The sequence below is a fragment of the Myxocyprinus asiaticus genome, chromosome 18, assembly GCF_019703515.2.
Source record: "Myxocyprinus asiaticus isolate MX2 ecotype Aquarium Trade chromosome 18, UBuf_Myxa_2, whole genome shotgun sequence".
In the NCBI taxonomy this organism is placed as follows: Eukaryota; Metazoa; Chordata; class Actinopteri; order Cypriniformes; family Catostomidae; genus Myxocyprinus; species Myxocyprinus asiaticus.
The window spans coordinates 35,182,271-35,203,654 of NC_059361.1; the positions used below are offsets into that span (position 1 = coordinate 35,182,271).

Consider the following 21,384-nt stretch of genomic DNA (forward strand, 5'->3'; position numbering starts at 1 on the left):
TCCTCAACCTTTCTTGTCTTAACCATATAAGAAAAAAAAAAGAAAAATTGCCAAAATTGCAAAAATAAATAATTTTATAACTGCTTAATTAGCAAAAGTGTAGGGTCAATAAAGTTTTTTTTTTTCGCTTCCGTAAATCATATTTTTTGCTTGTGTCATCTTTTTAAAAGTTTACTATCACAGAAAATCAATTTCTTTGTTTATTTCAAGACAATTGACAATATTCATACAAATGACTACTGTATCACATTGATTTTCTGTGTGGCAATGGTAAATTATGAGTATTCCATATGCCTGTACAATTTTCATGAAATTTTATGAAATTTCATAAAATATTGATATATCGATTATTGATCGCACGTTATTTCATACTATATATTTTTAAGACATCGATATATTAACATTAACTGACATTTAAATTAGAAGCCTAATTTGCATGCTTTCCAGTTCACTCAGTTGGCCTTCTGTTTAACAGTCTGGTGTAATAGCATTGGGAGACCACAAGAGGGTGATATAACATTTACTGAAGCCATTTGCAGGTCGTAATGGCACAGGTATCACACACAGGATGTGTTGATGCTGCGCTGTTATTATACAATTTTTCTGTATGAAGCCTTGAATAGGTCTTACATTTAAGCTGTCAAACCACAAAAAGACATATTTGCAACTGAAAATACATTGTGTATGAAAGATACATTTACACAATATATCATCCAGCGATGGTTAGAGTAAATAATCTTTGTCCTTTGATAATGATTTGGGTCAAATTTAACTGGAAAACTATGTGAGTTACGCTCCGTGGTGATGCAGAATTTCGAGCAGCCGCCAGAGACGGCAAGCGGCGGCAGCTGCGGTGTGCATACCTTCGTAGAAAATAATTATTTGAATTTTAGAACTCACCATGTCGTCCACACGTCGTGAGCGACCACCTTTAATTTACCCCGCTGCTCACACTGTACCAAAGTTGTGTTGAGAAATATATTTAGAAAGACAAAAACTATTGAGCAACGAGCAGCCCTATTTATATCTGAAAAATGCTGATACATATATTGATAATCATCAGGAAAATCTTCCAATTATCGATGCGTGAAAAAGTAGAAGACTTCAGCAAAAGCCTTAATTTGCTCTCCATGTCAACTCATTGCTGTCTAGGAGAAACAAGTAAGATGTTAAAGAGATCTCATTTGTCGTATTCCTTTCGTAGGGGCATACACTGCATGTTTAAAAAAAAAAAAAAATCATCATGAGAAAAGTTTTGATCAGTTGACTTTGTGGAGAAAAATAGTGTTTGTGAGATTTTCAGGAGTCGTGCCTGTAAGTTCATTGTGGCAAAAGAATTCAAAACTTCAAATAAATTGTAGAATACATTGTACTGTTGAATTGCTGGTACATCATTTTATGCCAAAAATGGGAACAAAAGAAACAGTGTGTCCTTTCTCAGTTTAATGTGTATTGATTTCAAGTCTAGCTTGAGCAAAACTTTCTAAATGCTGAATATTTTGAGAATGTTGTGTGCTAGATTAATATTTCTGATGCATTGTGTCATTTTGACTGACATCTCTGACATAATGTGTTATTTGTGGTGTGATATGAAAATTATGGAGAAACACAAATCTGTCATCTTTAATGAGGATCATTCTGGTTGTGTGACTGCCGGATTTCAGGTAAGACACATGCAGTCTTACAATAGACTCACAATCACAATCGATTCCAAATGAACAGCGTGAAAACATTATTAGCTTGCGGCATGATTACTTGAGCGATTTCCTTCATGTTTTGTGATTGGTTTTCTAGCTGTGGAGCGAAATGTAATCAATTTTTTGTTTTATTCAGAGCATAATCCATTTATGTAAGAGACAGACCTAACAACACAGCTTGTACTCTAGTCCTTCATCTTCATAATGCAAAGCCTCAAGGCCGAATGTGCTGTTCCAATGACAACCATCTATGACATGAGGCCATTTTGTGTAAACAGCAACATAACGGAGAGTGGACCAACTTCAAAGAAATCACAGTGAAGCAGTATCCGACCGGATTGATGAATAACAGTGATTATAGGAGGTTCCCCGCTATCTGTTTATGAGACAAATGTGAGGAGCACTCTCTCTCTCTCTCTCTCTCTCTCTCTCTCTCTGACACACACACACACACACACACAGTAGGCCCACATATAGGGTTACCACCAGTCCAGGATATTACAGAAAACATTTTTTTAATTCCATTCCGGGATGCAAAATCTCCCTGAATTTCAATGTTTTCCTAACATATTCACACATATAAACCCTTGTTTATAAGCACACTATGCAAGGAGGAGAATCAAATGCATTCTTATATGAATCATAAGAAAGTCTGATTAATTTGTAGTGAACGGGTTTATTTGGATGATTCAGATTGAGATTTTTCACTTTTGTTTGAACAGTTATTTAAACTTTAGTCTACTTATTATAATGCTCTGGAAAACATGTAAAAAAAAAAAAAAAAGGAATGTCCTTATGATCTCTTAGGTTCATAATGCCGAACACAGAAATGCATTTTTTTTTTCAGCATCAAGATTTACAGTGCATTCAGAAAGTATTCACTTTTCAGACCCCTTCATTTTTTTTCTCACATTTTGTTATGTTGTAGCCTTATGTTAATCTTTTCAAATTTATTAAAAAGAAAAAACTGGAATATCACATAGACATAAGTATTAGTTGAACCACCTTTGGCAGCGATTACAGCCTCAAGTCTTTTTGGGTATGATGCGACAAGCTTTGCACACCTGGATTTGGGGATTTTCTGCCATTCTTCTCTGCAGATCCTCTCAAGCTCTGTCAGGCTGGATGGGCACCGATGGTGGACAGCCATTTTCAGGTCTCTGCAGAGATGTCCAATAGAATTCAAGTCTGGGCTCTAGCTGGGCCACTCAAGGACATTCACAGAGTTGTCCCAAACCACTCTTGTATTGTCTTGGCTGTATGCTTAGGGTCATTGTCCTGTTGCAAGGTGAACCTTCGGCCCAGTCTGAGGTCCTGAGCGCTCTGGACCAGGTTTTCATTGAGGACACCTCTGTATTTTGCTGAATTCAGCTTTCCTTCAACCCTGACCAGTCCCCCAGTCCATGCCACTGAAAAACACCCCCACAGCATGATGCTACCACCACCATGCTTCACCGTTGGGATGATATTGTGCAGGTGATGAGGCCAAACAGTTCAATCTTCATTTCATCAGACCAGAGAATCTTGTTTCTCACAGTCTGAGAGTCCTTTAGGTGTTTTTTTGCATGTCTTGCACTGAGGTGAGGCTTCCGTCTTGCCACTCTGCCATAAAGCCCAGATCGGTGGAGTGTTGCAGTGATGGTTGTCCTTCTGCAAGTTTCTCCCATCTCCACACATGATCTCCGGAGCTCAACCAGAGTGACCATTGGGTTCTTGGTCACCTCTCTTTCCAAGGCCCTTCACCCCCGACTTCTCAGTTTGAGGCCAGCTCTAGGAAGAGTCCTGTTTGCTCCAAACTTCTTCCATTTAATAATTATGGACACCACTGTGCTCTTGAGAACCCTCAGTGCAGCCGAAAATTTTTTTGTAGTCTTCCCCAGATCTGTGGCTTGACACAATCTTGTCTCTGAACTCTGCAGGCTGTTCCTTTGACCTCATGGCTTGGTTTTTGCTCTGATATGCATTTTCAGCTGCGAGACCCTATATAGACAGGTGTGTGCCTTTCCAAATCATGTCCAATCTATTGAATTTGCCACAGGTAGACTCCAATCAAAGTGTAGAAACATCTCAAGGATGATCCAGAGAAATGGGATGCACCTGAGCTAAATTTCAGGTGTCATAGCAAAGGGTCTGAATACTTATGTCAATGTGTTATTTCAGTTTTTTTATTTTTTAATAAATTTGCAAAGTTATCAAAAATCTGTTTTTTCCTTTGTCATTATGGGCTATGGCGTGTAGATTAATGTGGAAAAAAAATATTTAAAGCATTTTAGCATAAGTCTGCAACATAACAAAATTTGAAAAAAACGAAGAGATCTGAATACTTTCTGAATGCACTGTATATGAATGTACTGTGTAAGATATTATATACACTGTATATTTTAGGGGGCAGGTAAGTTTTTCACCCATTTCTAATCATTTTATAGCTTTACTGAAGTTGCATGTGTGGCAAGCGGGGAGGGACCGAGCGACGATGGTGCAAGGCGAGGCTGGGATGGACACCTGGGGCGAATTATTTTGGCCAGCTGTTGGTGATTGTGGTGTTGGCAGGTGAGGGATAAAGCCACAAGCAGAGCTGCAGCCTGAAGAGACACAGAGAGAGAGAGACGCAACAAAGCTGTGTGTGTGTGGTTGAGAGCTGCTGAAAAGCAGAGCGACTGTGTGGTCAGTGAGCTGAAAAGCCACTAGGGTGTGTGATGCTGAAAATCACTATGTGAATGGGAAGACACTGAAAAATGTGAAAATAAATGTTGTACGTTTGGATGTGCACCTGGCTCCTGCTTCCGTCTTCCCAAACAAGCAGAGGTCTTTCACATTGGTGCCGAAACCCAGGACTTTGGAGGAAGACTACACTGTCCTGGAGACCTCGCTGCTGGCTTAAGAACGCAATGCCGATGATACACAATCTGGTGGTACTGGAGTGGTTCGTCAGCAGGCTACCAAAAGGGATGGGTGAGCGAGTACAGTGCCATCACCCGGCATTGCTGACAGAGGTGTTCCATCTGGCTGAGGTGTTCCAGCTGGCTGAGGACTGGGTGGGCAGCGTGTTCGGGTGCCGACGAGTTTTTTTTTCTTCTACTTTCTCTTCTCTCTCTCTCTCTCTCTCTCTCTCTCTCTCCTCTCGCTCTTCCCTCCCACTCTCCTTCCCCAAGAGCTGATCCTGTTTCCCGAGGCGGGGAAAACCATCCAGTGCTTGGTCAGCCGAAAGGGCAGCAGTTCCTCTCCAGAAAAGGGGGGGGGGAGTATGTGGTGGGCGGGGCCAATCGATGACGGTGCAGAGCGAGGCCAGGATGGACACCTGGGGTGAATTATCTCGCCCAGCTGTTGGTGATTGCGGTGTTGGCGAGTGAGGGATAAAGCAGCAACCAGAGCTGCAGTCGGGAGAGACAGATGCAACGAAGCTGTGTGAGTGGTTGAGAGCTGCTGCTGAAAAGCAGAGCAACGGCATGGTCAGTGAGCTGAAAAGCCACTAGGGTGTGTGATGCTGAAAATCAATGTGTGAATGGGAAGACACTGAAAAGTGTGAAAATAAATGTTGTACGTTTGGATGTGCACTTAGCTCCCGCTTCCTTCTTCCCAAACGAGCAGAGGTCTTTCACAGCATGACATTTATTAAAGTACAAATATGTCATGCAGCGCTGGCTCAGTGGTTATGGCTCTAGGTTACTGATCACTGCCAAGATGCCACTGTTGGGACCTTGAGCAAGGCCCTTGACCCTATCTGCTCCAGGGGCACCATATCATGGCTGACCCTGCACTCTGACCCCAGCTTAGCTGGGATATGTGAAAAAAAGAATTTCATTGTATATATGCAAATGTATAATGTGTGACAGAATAAAGGCTTTTTCAGTTAATATCTGGACATAAAAACAGCATGTATAATAATTATACAAGAATTTATAAAATGTTGTTTAACATAGTTTTAGATGAAGTTTAGCATGTCACACCGCAGGACACTGTTGTGCCTGCTTGACATATCAACTGCCCATCCACACATTCACAAATACACTCAAATTTGACTCGCACCATAGGCAATTCATTCCTAAATAACAGTTAATTCTGGTTTCATCCTATTTCTGTTGGGCTATGCGCTTTCACATTGCTCTGATATCAAGACGATAAATAAAGCTCAATTCCAAGACATATAAAGCCAATAAACAGTAACTGAGCAAACTTTAGAGGACATAAAGTCCTCTCATATAGAATTAGATGAAATTACATTGATATTGCTTTTTTCTGAAACTAGACGGGTCAAATTTGAGAGCATAATCAGTCACAGCAATGAGGAGATGATATTTTATGCAGCAGTTGATATTGTGTAAAATTCTTTTGAAGTATTATATACGCTATAGGCTATAATATGTATGGATTTTTCCCCACACAATATTCTTTTATTTGCTTCCTTATGCCTACATATTACATTATAACTAATAACACTTCATAGTTCTGAAATTGTGAAATTTGTTTTGAGTAAACAGTGGATTGTATATTCCCACCCACTGTATGACCAAAACCTAGTAAACACTATTAAACTAAATAGCCTTTAAGAAAAGAGCAAGACAAATAGTGGGTCTCGTTAAAGATAATGACATCCCGAGCTCAAGTCAGCCCCTGGTTATCAGTTTCTCTAATAACCACCAACTAAAGCTGCATATTTATTGTTCCACGGCAGAGTGCACACCCTTCCATCCAAAAATAATAAGCGTGAATCAAAAAATAATAAGTGCAGATAAAAAAATAAGTGCAAATATAAATAAAAAGTGCAGATCAAAATAATTAGTGCAGATCAAAAAATAACAAACATGAATCAAAAATATATAAACACATTTCAAATATGCTGCAAAAAATCAATAGAAAAATTAAAGCAAAGTCATCAGAATTGCAAACAAAATCATGTTTTCCTTGGTTATATTACTGTTTTTGTGAATTTCATGTAAATCAGGGGGCGTTTTGCATCCCTTTTGGTCCACTAGTTCATGATGGACAGCTCCTCCTCTAGCCAGTCATTCGAACAGGAGAGGTGACGTCACTCCAAATGCTGCTGCTCAATATTATATTATTTGTGGTTGATAGATACGCTGCTTGTGTCTGTTTTGAGTATTTTTTGCCAGCTCTAGGAAGCAATGTGTTGTCCGAGTAGGCCATTAACACATGTATCGAGTCAGCTGATCGGCCTCGCCCACCTCATACCCCCATCGCTCGACTCAGGCCGGGGAGCTCTCCGTCCTGTGCCTTACTCCCCCCCCCCCCCTTTTCTGGAGAGGAACTGCTGCCCTTTCGGCCTACCCAGCACCGGATGGTTTTCCCCGCCTCCGGGAAACAGGATCAGTTCTAGGGGAAGGAGAGGGGGAGGGAAGAGCAAGAGGAGAGAGAGAGAGAGAGAGAGAGAGAGAGAGAGAGAGAAGAGAAAGGAGAAGAAAACAACAACAAAAAACTCATTGGCACCCAATCACGCTGCCCACCCAGTCCTCAGCCAGCTGGAACACCTCAGCCAGCTGGAACACCTCTGTCAGAAATGCTGGGTGATGGCACTGTACTCGCTCACCCTTCCCTTTTGGTAGTCTGCTGACGAACCACTCCAGTACCACCAGATTGTGTATCATCGGCGTCACGTACTTGAGCCAGGATCGAGGTCTCCTGGACAGCGTAGTCTTCCTCCAAAGTCCTGGGTTTCGGCACCAATGTGAAAGACCTCTGCTCGGAGGTCCTGCCTCAGGGGAATGTGCCAGGGAGGGGCTACTCCCAGGAGCATCAGGTCTGAAAACCAAGTCCGGTTGGGCCTGTATGGCGCAACCATCAGGACTTGTTGCCCGTCCTCCCTGACTTTGCACAACATTGGTGCAATGAGGCTCACTGGGGGAAACACATACTTGCGCAGCCCCCTGAGGCCAGCTGTGTGCCAAGGCATCCGTGCCGAGGGGAGCCTCGGACAGGGAGTACCAAAGGGGGCAGTGAGAGGACTCTCGGGAGGCGAACAGGTCCACCTGCGCCTTTCCGAATCTCTCCCAAATCAGCTGGACTGCGCGGAGGTGGAGACTTGACTCTCCGTGGAGCATTACCTGCCATGAGATCGTGTCCGCTGCATGGTTGAGGACACCCGGGAGGTGAGTGGCTCACAGAGACTTCAACGTCTGCTGACTCCAAAGGAGGAGGCGGCGGGCAAGTTGCGATATGCGACGTGAGCATACCCCACCCTGGCGGATTATGTATGCCACAGCTGCTGTATTGTCCATCAGGATCAACACGTGCTTGCCCTGAATCAATGGCTGATGCCTCCGCAGGGCCAGGGATACTGCCAGCAACTCTAGGCAGTTGATGTACCATTGCAGGCGGGGCCCTGTCCAGAGCCCCGATACTGCCTGTCCATTGCACACAGCACCCCAGCCTGAATTCAAGGCATCTGTCGTGACCACGACGCACCTTGAGACCTGCTCTAAGGGAACCCCTGTCCATAGAAATGCCAGGTCTGGCCAAGGACTGAAAGTTTGATGGCACAGAGGCATTATAGCCGTGGCGCCATACCCACCTCGGGATTCGAGTCTGTAGCCAGTGCTGGAGCGGTCTCATATGCATCAACCCGAGGGGGAGTACTGCCGCCGAGGATGCCATATGCCCCAGGAGCCTCTGAAATTGTTTCACCATGACCGCTACCTTCTGCGTGAATGTTTTCAGGCAGGCCAGCACTGACTGTGCATGCCTGGTTCGTAAGACATGCCATCAGGGTGACCAAGTCCAACTCCATACTGAGAAAAGAGATGGTCTGCACCGGAGAGAGCTTGCTCTTTTCCCAGTTGACCTGAAGCCCCATTCCATCAAGATGCCGAAGCACAAGGTGCACACAGTAGATCTCGTGAGTGAGCTAGGATCAGCCAGTCATTGAGATAATAGAGAATGCGAATTCCCTTCTCCCTCAGCTGGGCCAGGGCAACCTCTGTGACTTTGGTAAAGAAGCGAGGAGACAGGGACAGACCAAAAGGGAGGACCTTGTACTGGTATGCTCGTCCCTCGAAGGCAAACCAAAGAAAGGGTCTGTGTCAAGGAAGGATCAATACGTGAAAGTACGAGTCCTTCAGGTCCATGGCCGCGAACCAATCCTGATGTCGTACTGACATCTTGAACGGAAGCCTCTGTAAGGCTCTGTTCAAGGCATGCAGATCCAAGATTCGGTGCTGTAAAAGCCCTTGTGTGACTCGGCTAAGAGGACGGGTTCTATCGCTCCCTTCGCCAGAAGGGTGGCGACCTCCACCCAAAGGACCGAAGCATCCTCGCCACGCACAATGGCCGAGTGTACGGGCTCTGATGGTGGGGGATGTGTTTGATGGCCTCCATCTGCTTCTTCACCGTCGAGAACTGGTGGGTGAAATCCTCGACAGTGTCGCCAAAGAGCCCCCCTTGGGAGATGGGCGCATCGAGAAAGCGGACTTTCTCGGCGTCATGCATCTCCGCAAGGTTGAGCCACAGGTGCCACTCTTGGACCACCAAGGTGGACATTGTCCGGCCCAGGGTGTGCAGCATGACTTTCGTCGCCCATAGTGCAAGGTCGGTCATGGTACGCAGTTCCTGCATAAGCCCTGGGTCTGTCCTACCTTCGTGCAGATCTTTGAGCGCCTTGGCCTGGTAGACCTGCAGGATGGCCATGGCGTGCAGGGTGGAAGCGGCCTGACCTGCAGCGTTGCAAGCCTTCGCCACGAGTGATGAAGAAAACTTACACACCTTGGAAGGGAGCCTTGGTCGGTTCCTCCAGGTGGCTGCGCCCTGCAGGCATAAATGCACTGCAACGGTGTGCTCTACCTGGGGAAGCTCGACATATCCCTTAGCCGCTCCGCCATCGACGGTAGTGAGGGTGGAGGAGCTGGCGAAGTGTGTATGGGCAGAGAAAGGTGCCTTCCACGACTTCGCGAGCTCCTCGTGCACTTCCGGAAAGCCCAGAAACCAATTATCTAGCCACAAACGCTCAGGGCAGGGCAGAGGGTTCCACTCCAGCCCGATGTTCACGGCCGCCCGGGCAAGCACGGCTGCCAACTCAGCGTCCGCCTCATCCTGAGCTCTACCGCCCAAGAGCAAGAGCTCAGAAGATTCATTCACTTCCGAAAGCAGAAGCCCACCCTCCGATGCTGCAACCGATAATTCATCCTCATCATGAGCCACGAACGAGATATTAAATCCACACTGAGGCGGACCGCCTACCTCACTCGTGTACTTTACCGGGCAGAACGAGTGTGCTGGGGGCTGGGAGGTCCACAGGGACCAGCAGTGGTAGACACGATCACTCAGGCCAGAGTCTGCTGGTGACTCAAGCACTCGGGACAGATCTCATGGCCATCTGGTGGGGAGAAATAATGGCCGCACACAGCAGCACAAAAGCGAAAGGACATCTTTAAAAAGATGCCAATCATTTGTGCGAGCTCTTTTAGAGAAAAAATCCTCTTTTGGAATATATTCTTTTAACACCTGTGGACTCAGCTGCCGAAGTGCCTAGGGGAAGCACAACACTTGACCATGCGAGGGCGACCGCTAGTATGCGGCGTAAATTCCAGCAGCAAGGAATAAGGTGACAGGATGAGCACATGCACACATGCACTCGGCTCCGAAGAACAAGTCTGAATGAGTGGTGCACGCAATCTCCTTTTATACTCGTATGTCCGGGGCGGAGAGTGGCATGCAAATTCCACTCTGCAATTTTCATTGGCCTTTTCTGAATAAAGCTGGGGCTTTCAAGAGCAAACCCCTAGTGTCACTACATCGACACAATGTCGAGTGAGTGACAGACAGGGAACAGTAATATAACCAAGGAAAACATGATTTTGTTTGGAATTCTGATGACTTCGCTGTAATTTTTCTGTTGCAGCGTATTTTAAATGTGTTTATATATTTTTGATTCATGCTTGTTATTTTTTGATCTGCGATAATTATTTTGATCTGCACTTATTATTTTGATCTGCGCTTTTTATTTATTTTTGCGCTTATTATTTTTTTATCTGCGCTTATTATTTTTTTATTCATGCTCATTATTTTGATTCATGCTTATTATTTTTGGATCCGTGACCGCAATACTTTTGACGTGATTTTGACAGATATTTTGGGGGGCAGGTGCTCAAGCAGGGAAAAAAAGGCATCCTTCTCATAATTATTTATAAAAAATAATGTTACATACAGTAGCACATCTTTTACTTAATTTTTTATTTCAATACCCATACACTCATGCAAATGTTTGATACTCAACAGATTTTGAAAGTTAAATGCATCAATCTGGTGCACTTTGAGAGCAAAATTAAGAGGCTAGAACTATGGAGAACTTTGTGCTCTTGTAAACAATGTTGTGCTCTAGTAGTAATGTAATCATAAACACATTGGTTGTATAGATATGAATGGTGATGACACGGCAAAAAAGTCACACCCACAAAGCACGGTAAATGAGACGGAGTTTAACCCAGTTCACAAATGGACAAAACACAAAATCGACATAAGCATATATTTGAGCCATCAAAGAAATGAAGCAAAAGTGGTTACCTGTGTTGAACTTGCTCCTCAGATGCTCACTGGGAGTGAGAGATGCTTTGTCGATGCTTCGGGCAGCCACAGTCTAGGTAATTAATGGGAAACACTGCTATATCTACACTTATCACAAGAACAGACAACAACAAAGAAAACAATGCCACATTGTGCATGCTATAGTAGTCTATAAAATAAATAACCATTCAAAATCAGCAAATCTTTACATAAAATGTAAAAAGGCTGTTCTCTGAATAAATAAAATAATAAACCAACCAATCTACCCTCCAAACTACAAAGTAGGCCTATGTTCAGCAACAATTAAGCTAAGTGCGGTCTGTATACTGAGGTGAAGGGAGCAGGATCATTCTCCTGCTTTTAAAATTAAAATTAGATAAACAGTTAAACTTTCAAATCTAAGATGGTTAAGACAGTGACTTACTAAGACAGTAAGATGGTTTGCCTACAATAACCAGTAAATTTTGTGTCACAGGAGTAAGAATCCATAATTTGCTAGGCTATATCTTAAAGCTTTTGCTAATCAGTATGGTCATGTAAACAGTTGGACGAATCATATATTTGCACATTTTCTTGTGACAGGTGGCAGGTCGGATAACGTTTCTGATATCCAGATATGACTGACTATTAACCACGTAATGCACATTCATTTGTTTCAGTTGCCTGACGAAGGAACTAACCTACTGGAGTTCACTCGTTTTACATTGACGACGGCATCACAACGCTATTTTATGCCAATGCCAGAGTAGCTTGCATGTTGTTAAGCTTAATGGAGGGATATTGCCTAAGTTAGTCTGGCTGTATTGAAATGTTTTAATAGTGCTTTAATTTCACAACAGTGACAAACAATGCCGAAGCTTAGGGCAAACACTATTGTTACCTGGCTGTCACCAATGAAGGCATGTCAGGGAGACGTGGATGCTGCTCCGCAGAGCACTCGATTTGTGTGTGTTAACTGTGGTGGCTGTGACAAGGGAAGTTGAAGAGGGAGATGCAGGGGCTCGTGCGGTTTCACAGAATTAGAACTCAAATGCAGCTGTTGGGCATTACAACATGCTTTTAACTGAGAATTGATGCCATTGGCCAAATTTTAAAACTAAAATATAAAATGAAAAAAAAAAAGAAAAAAAAAAGGGAACTTATCTAATCAGAGGACAAAAGGGCAGATGCTTGAGCACCACCTGGGGTCTATCTGTGCACGTGTGTGCATCACAAGAATGCGTACAAGCTCTTCTCCGGTGATCCTGATATTTCTCTTAATTTTTCTTAAAGAAATGATTGGGAACTATGGGATCCGGAATTTGTTTTCCCCCATGCACCCCAATTGTGGTGCCGAATGTATATGTGGTGGGTTACACTCAGTTTTGATAAGACAATACAGTCACCAGGATCTGAGTAAATAAAAAGATAAAGCAGACAGGCAATAAAATTGCTATTTGGAAAGGGAGCTGATCTTTCCCAGTTGAAATGATTGTCTGAACACATGTTCATATTTGCACAACAGCAACAGACAGGCTGGAGAGTTCCCTTCTCATCACACGTTTGACAGTGCAGTCAACAACAACTTTATCAGCTCCTGCCATGGCTGTTTTATGCATATGTGGGACTTGTTTAAACTTTTAATATCTGAAACTGTATTAAATGTCTCTTCAGGGTTGACAATGGCTTCATCTTTTATTATTCAAGCATCTTTGAATCCTTATAAAGCAGATAAATTCTCAACGCAATCAGAACTTGCATGACATTGCTTTTGAATAATCATAGCAGGAGCGTTCATTCCAAAAAATCAGATAAAAGAAAATAATCAATAGTACAACAAATAAAATAAGAAATATTAGACTACTAAATATGACATCTAGTAGTGTGTAAAGCATTTGTTTTTCTAACGTAGCATTGTCCAACAGTGACACCATTGGATCTCTTTTGCCTCCCTTGAACTAATGCAAGGCGTGAATATGAGAGGTTAACAGCGAAATTCAGACGAAAAGTCACGTGAGAGAAAGCAGTGCCTCCACAATGCTGATTGGCTGACTACCTTGTCAATTATAGATATATCTATGCTTTCAGGTTTTTATCCTTCTAAGATTACATTTTTACTCCACTGACGTTTAGGTTTAGGTTTGGGGTTTGGGTTAAGATGTATGATTAATAAAATATGCATTTCTCTTCACTGTATTACATAATTTACAACTAAAAACACCTCGCTTTTGGCACTTCTCTGTGGACATTTCACCCAGAAACTGGAGATCATACATACCCATATGTTCAAAAACGTTTCCCACTTTGGCCAAATGGGGCCAGGATTTTCAATTTCGGTAACCACAGACCGGTTTTAGCTGAAGTACTTTCAACCTACTGTCACTGAATTCACAGTGAGATCAGTCTAGAGAGAGGACTTTGCCTCCCTCTTTCAGAAGTACACCACACGCCACCGATGTAGGTGGCCTTTAATCACTGATATCGTGGCTCCCTGTGGCCAGTCTGTTTTTAACCCTGTGACTGGGGAGGACTCAGAGGAACTGGCATGTCAGATGTGTCAGGTGCTTTCTCTTCACCCTTGTGCAGTCAGGTCTGCATGTCTCTGACCCTTAACTCAGTCCCGCACGCTCTGTGAAACAAGGTCCACCTGTGAGAGTGTGAAAGCCATAAATCCATCTGTCAAGACTCGCTCAGACACCTGGGGCTCCTGGGAATGGTCATTCACATAGACTAATACTATTTCTTAACAAAAATACTGTAGATGATTCCTGGCATGTGTTTAACAGCAATGTTATGACTATGTCTATTGAGATTGCAAGTGTTGATCACTTGCAAACAGGGCTATAGCTAGGAGCTCTGGGCCCTTACTGTATGCACCTTTAAACAACGTGGTTAGAACAATCGATGTGAGACATAGTTACTACGGATTCATGAAACAGTCGTGATTAGCTAGTTAAATTGTCCAATGATGCATTGAACTATCACGGTTAAGCAGTGAAGTATTATATTAATCCATCTTTCTGTTTATAGATAGCCTAATTTTATATTTTATTTAGATTTATATAGACAGTATATTTTATATTCATAGAGTAGGTAAAGGAAAAACAATTATAGTTTATTTAAATAAAATACAAGACTCCATTTGTTGAGAGTCTATATTTAAATAATTTAACATGAATTAATTTAACATGTGTCGGTTTTGTGGATTTCTAAGATTTTTTTCTGTAAAGTGCACTTTAAGAGTGACAGGGGAGTGACTTCATTGATTGCTGATTAGTTCAATATCTGTTAGCAATCTGTTACCCAGAACAAAACCTGCTACGGAGCAGTCATGAAGTGTAAGTTACTATAGTGGTAAACACCGGTAAATGCCGACCCACTTTCATTGTAGGCCATCTAAACCCCAGGGTTGACGCAAATTAAACTAAAACTTCATGGTACAGGCCCCAGTTTAGTCACTGATGTTCATGCCCTGTTTAATGTACAACTTCTTCCATTGTCCTTTGTTTCTGTTACAGCTGTTGTATGTGTTTACAGTCTTTGTAAATGGCTACACAGCATTTAACAGATACCTTTGTTCAGTATGCATCCAACACACATAAAAAGGCCTTTGTTCCAAAGGCTCATTATTTTACTCTGAATCTCTGTTGCACACTGTTTTTGTTTATTATTTTTTATGGCAAATTACTCCATTTGAATAATTCATGTTGTTTGAAACTTGCTGTGTTCAGTCTTTAGTCTTCTTTTGTGTGCCACATCTTAAAAAAACAAAAAAACATGCAGTGCCTCTAAATTGCTCTACAACTTATATACTGTACCGTCAAATTAAATCTAAAAGTGTAAAGAAATTTTTATTTAATTAGAATTTCTCAGAAGCCAAGTTCTTTTTGTCACACAGCAAACATCAATGGCATTAACAATGACTATGTGTCTGAAAACCCACACAAAGAAAATTCAATCTGGTTTCCTTACAATTCCAAGATAAATTGCACTGAGGAACTCTGAAAGCTTCCCAATTTCCTGATTTCCTGATTTCTTTGAAAATAACAATTGCTTTAATAAAAATACAAGGAAAAGAAGATGGACACAGAAAATACGTGTATCCAAAAGGCTGATATTCAACATCAAACCATCCTTTTCAAGGTGTTTAAGATAAAATAATGCCTTTGTAAACACATTGGCATCTCTTAATCTGGTTAAAAAAAGCAGTAACACTTTACAATAAGGTTCTATTTGTTAACATTAGTATACAACATTAGTTAACATTAAGCATTAAGCATTTATTAATCTTAGTTCATTTTAATTTCTACATATACTAATACATTTTTAAAATAAAAAGTTGTATTAGTTAACATTAGTTAATACACTATGAACTAACATTAACTAACAATGAACAGTTGTATTTTTATTAACTAACATTAACTAATATTAATAAATGCTGTCAAAAATATATTGTTAATAGTTTATTAATGATAACTAATGCATTTACTAATGTTAACAAATGGAACCTTATTGTAAAGTGCTACCAAAAAGGATACTTGATATTTTATGTCTCCTCTTCCAGCCAGCTGTCCATGTTGATGGAAACAGGAGATGCAAGTATAATTTCTCTGGCGGCAATCTACCACAGTGGAGACGTGCAGAACTTCAGTGTGCGCGCAACATCAAAACAAGATGCGGAGTGGAGCACATGTGCTCCCGCACTTATGAGACACCACAAACATAACGTAACTGTGTAATATCTATTTCTTTTATAACTGTCAACAACCTTAGGAAAAATCAAGCATTTTCAAGGAACATATTCAAAACTCAAGCATATTTCAAATCTTGAAAACCTAACTGGGGAAAATCAAGCATTTTCACAACTTTCAAGACTCTGTACAAACCCTGAAAATATATAGGCCTTCCAAACTTGATTTACCCATGCACTCTTACTCACAGATCCACGCGAACGTGTTAATTAGGGGTCGTTCTCACCGAACATGTTTTTGCGTGCGTCTGCTCTGTTTTTTTAATGTAAATGTGCTGGATGAATTTCCTTGACTGCTGCACCGCGTCTCGCTGCTTCTTCAGTGTCTCACGCAGGACTGGCACATTTTTAGACACTGTGTCAAGTTAAAAAGAACTTAAAGTTTCTAAAATCTGTTTCAGATTGTTCTGCACCAAGCAAAGTTTCAGCGCTTGATAAACGGCTATGTTTTTTTCTTTATTGAAATATATTCCATATTGAAGATCACATCCAAATGCATTCAGAGGGAGAAGCAGATATAGACACGGAGTAAGCATGCAATCGCGAAAGCTGTCCGGGTAGCGCACGTTGATGGGATAACTGTCTGCCCCCCCCCACCCCCTCACCAAACCTCTGCCTCCCCCGTCAGACCATGGACTTGAGGGGGGCCCGCTAAACACATTTTGTAATGGGCCCAAGAATTCCTAACTGCAGCCCTGCATGTATAAATACATCAACACATGAACACCCACATTTACACATCAATTTAGGGTTCTCAAACTTGGCCTGCCCAGTCATGGTGAAGTACGTAATAAAAAAGGAAGTACGATAGACACTGTTAATCACCAGAAGAAGACCATGCTAAATTCCAGCTGGTATATAACCATAAGGCCAGAAAAATACTTGCAAGTACGTGTATGAAAATGCGAGTGCTTGGCCATTGCATTGCCAACGCAAGGTTCAGTTGAACATGCTTGAGTTACTGTAGCAAAGCTTCAGTACTCAAGGGGGCGATAAAGTTACCTTCAAAAGTCTGTGCCATTAAACTGGATGTGTTATTATGCAGGTAAGTTGCTATAAATATATTGACTTGAACTTACTTGCTCAGCAATATTCTCCTCACACTGTTGCTTCACTATGACAGAAGTTGACTTAAAAGAAGGGGGAAAAAACATTAGAAGCGGATAATTCAAACTACTGTCCGCTTGCGTTGTGTTATGAATTGCAGTCTGGCACATTTTTTAATGCACCAACACATGAAAACAAGCTTGTGTAGCTACAAATGTCTGCATTCACAAACTTAAGAAGAGTATGCTTCGGCCTTATGAGTAAGATTTGGGAAATATCTGCCAAAAGTTGTGCTGTTCCTGACTCCAATTTTAGAAACACCTTTATTTTAACAAGATCCCAGATCAATCCAACCTCAACAGTTTGTTTGGCACATTTCAGTGACTATTAAAGAGAATTACAATCTGTGATTAAAGACGTGACTATGACTAGCTGGATTAATTGAACAAATAATTTGTTTATATGAAATATAGCTTTATAAAATGGGGGAGGAGCAGTCCGTTTAATGGGATCCCCCAAGAGCTCTGACACAATTCAAACACTGCCCCAACCTATAAATAAGTGTTGTTATTCATTTCACGTGCAAAGAGGGTGGGTTTTAGTCATGTCTGTTAGCTTTGAAGTCATCTATGTGCTAATGTACCTTTAAAAGTTGACAAATGTATCTTTTAACCAATAAATGTGTTTAAAATGAACAGATTTTCTTTTCCAGGAAAAAGGACCAAACATATTTATGACACATCTTGCACTCAGAGGCGGGGTTACCATTTCCAATGAAAAAATAAGTTTGATACAGCCCCTTAAATTACCATATCAAAAACATGATGTCAGAGAATTCTCAATGCAAACCAGCCATTTGCGTTCAGCATTACAGACATGAAGCATCATAGTGCATTTCTGTGAAAAGCTCTTTCAGTACCAGAGGGGAGAACAGATCCCAATTCGCAACAAACATGCCCAGAGACAGACTAGCTCCGATCAGCCACACAGGGAGAAGACACATTGAGCCAGGGGAAGGGGGAATGAGGCGAAATAAAGAAACTGAGCAAACCATTGAAGGAATATAAAAAAGGTAACTGAGAAAATGTCTCTTGAGGACATAGAACAAAAAATCAGGAAGGAAAGAGAGAGAGAGAGAGAGAGAGAGAGAGAGAGAGAGAGAGAGAGAGAGAGAGAGAGAGAGAGAAAATTAATCTAGGACAAATTTGAACATCTTTTATGGCTCCCACAGTGCCCATAAATACCTTGACCATGATGGTGCAAAATCTGTCATTCTGGAAAGAGAACTCTTAATGTCCCATTTGTCACAGTATGTACTGTATGCACATCATGCAATATTATCCTCCCAAATGCAATCAGACAATCAGCCAACCCCTCAAAATACTCTCTCAGTAACACATGCGCTGTGACGTGTTGAATCCTGCTGTGAGTCACCGTTGCTCTGTTCTATCTTAGTGACTGCAGCTGAATCACTGCCAATTGACCCCAATGCCACTGAGTGTGCAGAGTCATAAATGCACACACAAACACACACAAACACATTTGTTGTCTATAAAGCACATGTATATGCATATATGTATTTAAGCATATGGTAGACATAAAAACAAGTATTAAAAATGGACTATTTATTACGTCTCTGGTCGTATTGTGTGCAATTAAGTGTTGTTCTAAGAAGAATGTTTGCTTTCATAACATTCATTAAAATGTAATTACTTTCTCAGCCTCTTAAATGCCTTTTCTCTTCTCTTCTGATGTAACCAAGTCTATGTGGGCCAGGAAAAATAATTTGAACCAATAATATCATAGCCTAACATGTTTCACTTCCCTTTTATTTTATAATAATGTATATAATAAATTACTATTTAAATATTGTATTTTAAAAAGTAAAATACATTATATAAAATATGTCCTACCAGGGGCAGAAATTAACTTTTCTATTAAGGTGTAATATTTACCCCCTCGATTTGATTTTCAGGGGCATTCTGTACCTTTTATATGGCATTTCTAATACCAAATGAAAAATATAAGGTGTTATTCTTTATGTCAAATACTTAATTTTGATCAATCAATCAGTCAACATAAATTCTTAATATAAATATTTATATTGAGAATTTAATACCTCTTATTTTTTCTTTTTGTTTCACTTGAAAATTTGTCACATTATGGAAGTAAATTGGGTTGTGAATGCTATTTCTTAATAATGTTAAATCTGAAAATTATTAGCCCATCCTCTCCTAAACCACTGCACTTCTGTCAGACTTTACCCTGAAGACAACATCACAAAACTGTTTGTGTCTCACTTCACACTGTCTGTTAGAATACATACCCACAGACCACCCCATCAGTACCAACAAATATTTGACTTATTGACCCTACAGTATGAACAATTTAAAGATGATCCTTCTTCTTGTAAGATTTACCTAATATCTAATCTTCTGCACTTAATCTACAATTAAACTTTGGCAAAGAATTTACAGTGACGAACCTCTTCTGAACATCTGTGGTGTCCACCTCTCTAAGCAGAAGTGCATTACAAACACAGCCCACCTGCTTCCAGTTCGTACTTATTCACCTGCGTTCCACTGAAGGCCTGTGGCACAGTTAACTCCACTCTGGGGAGACAAGAGCCTCATTTTGCTGCTCTATTCTGAACACTTTTCAAGAGCAGCTAGTGTAAGACAGCAACGGCCTCTTGATGGGAATCACTGCTGCTATAATAAGGCTTGAGATGGCTGAAAATAGTGTCTGGACCACTGTGCCACAATTAGCCCTCCATGTAGGCTCTACATCCTCCAATATATCGCAGTGGGAAGGGGTCCAGTGGTGTGATGTGTCCTGTGTTACGTTGCTCTCTTGAGATTTTATGCAAAATGTAAGTCAGTTATAAACAAGTGACATTTTGACGATTCATTTCCTCAGAAGAGTTTGCACCATCACGTTTGATGATCGTTTGTTGGATTCATTTGTTTATTTTATGGGAATGAGTAACAAAGACTGTTGAATCAGATAACAGAGTGGGATGGAACGGAAATAAAAAGTTAAATAAAATTAATAGATAACAATATTAGCATTTGCATTACAGGAATAATAGAAATTCTGACATTATTTACACAACTTCATGTCGTTCCGAAACTGTGTGATGTTCATTATTTCATAGAACACAAAATTAGATGTTTTGCTAAATGTCCAAGCTGTTCTTTTCCATAAAACAATAATGAATGGGACAGAGACTGTCAAGCTCTAAAAAGGACAAAAAACACAGTAAAATAGGCAAAATGACTTGTGTGCTAGATTTCGAATCTTCTGAAGCCATACAATAGTGTGAAGAACAGACCAAAATGTAAAGTTGTTATTAGCTGAAAATATTCGCCATCAAGGGTCATGTGACCGATTGTCATTGACATCAAATCTGGCATGCTCCATTTTGACAGGGCATGTTTTATTGAACACAGATATTTTAGATTTGATCGCTACAGCGGAGGAAATATATTCTCAGCATATAACTATATATATTCTTAGCATATAATTTTGATCTGTCGTTTTAGGAGATCAAAAACCCCAGTCACTAAAATATTACCATTTGTGTACCACGGAAGATAAACAATCATACGGTTTGGAACAACATGAGGGTAAAATGTGTAATCTGTTTTTACTTATGTTTGCTTTACAAAGTAAACCACTTCTGCTATTGGAGCAAAAGTCAAACTGAAGGAATACTGAGAACTCTTTACAACAGAGAGAGATTAAGTGAATTAGACTCAGGGAGTTTTATAGAACTGTTGTAATTTGATCAGACTGTCTGAGGTGTATGTTCCAGACAGCTCAAATATAAGACATTGTGGCCATGTGGGAGATTATCAGATATTTCAGACTACTTGTTCTGAGTTACAGAGAAAACACACCAGTTCTTATTCAATACCATCTGAGCTGACAAATGGAGACAATGTTTAACAGAGAGAGAGAGAGAGAGAGAGAGAGAGAGAGAGAGTAAACATGGGCATGCACAAAGTTCTCTCTCTCTTCTTCACAAACACACACACTTAAAAAAACAACAACTATGGTTTTACCAGGGTTACGTCTAAATTAATCCAGATATATTTGAAAACTTCTTTTCGAAACACTCTCCTTCCACAATGGCGTTTTCAAGCGATTTCCAAAAGTTTCTCGTCCACACTAAAACATATGGAAATTCTTAAATTCACTCACTGCATAAGAAAAAAATCGCCATTCCACATACGGTCTGAAATGCAATTGTCCTCGTGTTTGTCACCAGACAGCAATTCCGTGTAAACTTCCCGTCACCTTTAAAGGAATGCAATGTGAAGGTTGTAGTAACTACAGATGTCCGAATACAATTTTTTTGAGAACGAGTACAAGTGCCGATACCGAGTCTGATACCTG

General features: G+C 41.0%; 1 protein-coding gene across 1 annotated transcript in view; it reads right to left on the minus strand.

Annotated features, from left to right (window-relative positions):
- The window catches only part of LOC127455746 (xylosyl- and glucuronyltransferase LARGE2s-like), a 195,343-nt gene extending 184,063 nt beyond the window's left edge, over window positions 1-11,280 (minus strand). The window contains exon 1 of the mRNA XM_051723851.1: window positions 11,208-11,280. The gene's annotated coding sequence lies outside the window, so the exon portion shown is untranslated. The remainder of the gene's footprint in view (window positions 1-11,207) is intronic.
- Window positions 11,281-21,384: the final 10,104 nt, after the last annotated feature.